This window comes from Vespa velutina, chromosome 4, assembly GCF_912470025.1.
Source record: "Vespa velutina chromosome 4, iVesVel2.1, whole genome shotgun sequence".
In the NCBI taxonomy this organism is placed as follows: Eukaryota; Metazoa; Arthropoda; class Insecta; order Hymenoptera; family Vespidae; genus Vespa; species Vespa velutina.
This window is the reverse complement of record NC_062191.1, coordinates 1,689,924-1,694,923: the sequence shown is the minus strand read 5'-3', so window position 1 is coordinate 1,694,923 and position 5,000 is coordinate 1,689,924. Positions and strand designations below refer to the sequence as shown.

General features: G+C 41.1%; 1 protein-coding gene across 9 annotated transcripts in view; it reads right to left on the bottom strand.

Annotated features, from left to right (window-relative positions):
- LOC124948700 (zinc finger homeobox protein 3) overlaps positions 1–5,000 on the bottom strand; it is a 402,750-nt gene that overhangs the window by 329,221 nt on the left and 68,529 nt on the right. For 2 of the 9 annotated variants that reach the window (XM_047492678.1, XM_047492679.1), the window contains exon 1: positions 3,742–4,455. The exons of 2 other annotated variants lie outside the window; for them this stretch is intronic. The gene's annotated coding sequence lies outside the window, so the exon portion shown is untranslated. 5 more of the 9 variants (XM_047492681.1, XM_047492686.1, XM_047492689.1 and 2 more) reach the window with 5 other exon arrangements.

Genomic DNA, 5,000 nt, shown 5'->3' with positions numbered 1-5,000 from the left:
GAAAGGGGGGTGGGTGGGGGGAAAGGGTATGAAGGGAGGTACAGGAGGATCGGGGGGCGGGCGGGAAGAGGTAGGGGAAGAGAAACGACGGTTGCTTGGTTTGTCGGGTTAATTGTCGTCTGGCGTGTCGATGCGAGCGTGTCGATGCGAACGTTCCCCCCATCCTCCCTGCCTCGGCCACACGCAAATGTCACCGCGAGGCACCGAAAAAACGACAAGTGGAAAGCCCTTCCGAAGTCGTTCCTTTATTTCCTCTCGCTCTCGCTCTCTCTCTCTCTCTCTCTCTCTCTCTCTCTCTCTCTCTCTCTCTCTCTCTTTCTGTTTCACGTAAAGGAGAAAAAAAAGAAGGAATATCGAACAAGACGGACTGACGGATCGGGACGGAGAGAGACGGACTTAAGTAAGTAAGTACTTATTCGAGATCGAACTACCAGAGATATTAATGAGCCCCCTTTGATAAAATATGAATTCAAGGAAAGAGAAAAAAAAAGTAAAAAATATAACTAAATAAAAGAAGAAACGAGAAAAAGAAATTTCTTTTCTCGACTCCTCCTCGATTCCCACCCTCTCATCCCCCTCCCCTCTCCATATTATTTCTTCTCTATTAACTTCTCGTACGGTCCATTTTGAATTTTTTGCTCTTTCTTTTTTTTCTTCTCTTTTTTTTTTTTTTTTTTTTTTTTTTTTTTTTTTTTTTTTTTTTTTTTTATTAAAGAGTAATAATACCACAGGGACCATATTCTCTTGTGGCAATGGAAAGTTCTTGCTCAAGAAGAAGAGAAAGAAAAAGAAAAAGAAGAAGAAGAAGAAGAAGAAGAAGAGGAAGAGGAAGAAGAAGAAGATAAACTCGGTTGTTGTATATTAGGTAGGTACGAGTAGGTAGGTAGGAAGGAAGGAAGATAGGTAGGTAGGTAGGTAGGTAGGTAGGTAGGTAGATAGGTACGTAAGTAAGTACGTACATACGTATACGTAGGATACGACGTATCTCTACGACCTATGCCGGCGGCGTTTGTTTCCAGCGATCGTTCAACGTGATTTCTCGCGAAGTACGGAGTAGAGAAGAGAAGGCACAATAATTATCCCGCGCGTACATACATCATTCATTATTCTACTACCGCCGTTCCGATTCGATAATATAAAATCGAATCGGATTTTAACACCGTTTTTAAACGACACCAAGTTGAAACGTTCGTAATCTATTATCGTCGTGCTATTCTAACTATTGCTTTTTTCTTTCCTTTTTTTATCGTTTTTCTTTCTCTCTCCTCTTTTTTCCCTTCGCACGATTTTGTATTAAATATCCCCTCCCCTTTCTCTCTCTCCCTTCCTTTATTGTCATTCTTTTTTTCTTTTTTATCATCCACGTTTAGTATCGTTTTCCTCGATCCTCTTGAAAGATATCAAGAAGTTATCGAGATCGCGCGAAAGATCGAAGAAACGACAACGACGACGACGACGACGACGACGACGACGACGACGACGACGACGACGACAACGTTGACGAGGATCGTCGAACATGCGGATAATAATCGTTGATTGGCGTCGATCGAAAGTTGTTCCGTGGGTTTTATGGGAAAATCGGTCGACGCGTGACGATCGCTCGCGGAGATCGACGCGCACCTCTACGTGACTTCGATCCTTGATCGTTAAAGAGAAAAAGACAGAAAGAGAGAGAGAGAGAGAGAGAGAGAGATGCAGCGAGGAAATGCTGTAACGAGAACGTAATTCGTCCCTCATTCTGACATAACGAGAAGAAAAAGTTATAGTTATGCGACTCGATTTTCATTCGACTTTCCACTCTGAAAATTAACTACAGTTAATTATATAACGTGCAGATATATATATATATATATATATATATATATATATAATAATCTGACGAACTATTGCGATTAGGATTGATTAATGTAAATATCGAATTAATACGAAAAACGAAATTAGTCAGTTTTATCGCGTACATTTCGAGTCAAGCGAAAGAATTTTATTCTGATGTTCTTTTTCTTTTTTCTTTCTTTTTTATCGAATTAAAAAACGACAAGAGATCGATCGATATATTTTACGGGAATATCTTTAGGATCGTGGTATCGTATTAAAGTTAAACAATTAGACAGTTCTTGTTGTTTTTCGAAACGAAACGAAATATTCGAGAAGGATATTAAGAAAGCGAAAGTGTTCGCGAAAGAAAGATGGAGAAAGTAAATAAAAATGACGATAGTGGTGGGGGATTGGCTAGTTCGGCTACAAGATGTGGGTGTGGGTATAGGGGATGGCGGTGGGTTGAGCTGAGGGGGTAAATCGAGATCGGCACGTAAAGCTTTGGTGGTTCGAAGCAGCAGCGCAGAATTTCGAATTTCTCGAAGGCGACCATGCTCTAGGCCATAAGAACATCGTTAAGATTATATTTAGGCATCGTAAAAGAAAATATGCGTCCGTCGGAGCCAAGTCGCTCATTACGTGAGACAGCATTAACGCGAGCGTGCAGCCAGAAAGACTTTTGAGCATCGTATATACCCATGTCAAAATACGTATATACAGATATATAAATACGTACACATTCGCACACTCACGCATACACATATACATATATGCATATATCATATATATATATATACATATATATACGTATATTTTTATATATATGTATATATATATATATATATATATATATATTATATATATATAAATATACATTATGTATGCACGAGATATATAGATATATGTATATAGGCAAACATATATATTACGTACATACGTATAGCGAATGATCTGCGCAGTAAATCGGTACGTCCGCGTTCAAAATTTTCGTACAATTAACGACGCGCGTCCGCCTTCTCGAGACAAAGTTTATGCTTTCTCGCTCGTAACTCGACTGACCCAGCGCGCGAAATAATTTCGAGACGGAATTAGACGAGACGAGGGAGAGCCGTTAATTACGCGACGCGGATATTTCGAGTTTCGATAGAATGGTAAAAGACGATAGAAAGAGAAAGAGGGGGAGAGAGAGAGAGAGAGAGAAAGAAAGAAAGAGAATAGTTATCGAGATGTAACAAACGTCATCTAAGAAAATTTCTAGGTCATCGTCCCGCCAAATTTTCCGATCTATAACACGCGCGGCCGATCTAAGAAAATTGACATATGAAATTGTTAACACATAATATTATCGAAATTAATCGATTGAAAATCTATTTGAAAGGAAACTTTATTATCTTAGAATAAAACAACGGAGGAACTCTCGATGGTTTTTCCAAGATAATAAGATGAAACAGCTAATTTTCCAAAGTTTTGGTAAACGAGGACTAAAGTTTTTCTTGCCTCTCATTCGGCCCTTAATAAGACTCATTACTTTCTCGGGAGTAAGAGAAAGAAGAGATAAAAGCAAAGCTAACGTAAGAAGAAGAAGAAGAAGAAGAAGAAGAAAAAAAAGAATAAGAAGGAGAGAGGTAGAAAAATAAGAAGAAGAGAGAAGAAGAAGATGAAAAAGAAGAAGAAGAAGAAGAAGAAGAAGAAGAAGGAGAAAAGCGTATCGAAATGCATCTCGTCTCGTCGCTTGGACGAAGGGGTTGGTCAGGGAAAATCGCGAAGGGCGGGTCGTGCCGAGTTTGCTGGCTGTGGCCGTCGCGATGAGGGTAGGCGGATGAGGGCTGTGTGGAGTAAAGAGGGGGTGGAGTAGGGCCGGCGAAAACGCGGTATGCAAAGCAGGCGGCGAATTTAAACGGTCCTGCGCAGAACGAATAGCCTCACCTCGTGGTGGCTACAAGAGGAGTACAGAGCACCTCCTCGCGTTCGTTGGACGTCCCTCTCTCCCTCTTTTCCCTCTCGCTCCTGTCGCCCACACAAATACGTATAAAACTATGATACACAGACACGTACACGTTACACGTAAACACACAGAGAAATATTCTCTCTCTCTCTCTCTCTCTCTCTCTCTCTTTCTCCTTCTTACACGTATACAACACACGGCATGCTTCCGAATAAGTGAGAGTGAGAAAGAGAAAACGCGAGAGAGAGAGAGAGAGAGAGAGAGAGAGAGTGAGAAAGAGAGAGAGTAAAGAGACTGGAGAGGGAGCAAATAGCCTGTCTCGCTCGCACACATGCATCACAGGCTCCCTCTCTCCTGTCTCACCTAACCGAGCTCGTCTCTCACTCGTCTCACCACCGTCGTGGCGCACGTGCACGCTGCACCGGATCGCCGTCGCATTCACGAGGCTTCTTCCATCACTTCCTCCCTCACCTTTCTCCTCTACACTGAACCTCCGATTGAACGAATCTCTTTCTATCCTCTTTGAATTCACTCGCGAAGTAGCGTTTCTTTTTCAAAAGTCCTTAACTATTATTTATTTTGTTTACTTATTTCTTATTTACGTATTTCTCCTTTTCTCTCTCTCTCTCTCTCTCTCTCTCTCTCTCGCTCGCTTTTTCAATCACTCTCTCATTCACAAAAATTTAATTAAGAAATACTTCCTACCTAATTCCCTTTTTCCCCTTTTTCTTTCTCTCTCTCTCCCCCTCCCACCCTCTCTCTCTCTCTCTCTCTCTCTCTCCTTCTCTCTATTTATCTATCTATCTTTTTTTCTCTCTTTTTCTTTTCGTTTTATTATAATTTTCTTTTCGTTTTCCTTTTTTTTTTTTTTTTCTTTTACCTTGCGCAGACGACGATTTTAATTCGCATACGATGGAATAGAGACGAACGCGTATGTCACGTGTATTTTATTAATGTAAATAAGGAAAAGAGAAATAAGAAGAGAAAGATAAAAAAAGAAAAAGCAGACAGAGAAACAGAAAGACAGACAGAGAAACAGAGAAAGAAAGAAAGAGAGAAAGAGAGAGAGAGAGAGAGAGAGAGAAAATAAGAGAAGGAAAAGGAGACAGAGAGAGAGAGAGAGAGAGAGAGAGAGAGAGAATAGACGCGAGGCGTCAGGTGGTGTGCACGGCGTTTACCACCCGCGTTCGAGTAAAATGGCTGCTCTCTCGCCGCTCCGGCGCGCCTGAGCTTACTGGCT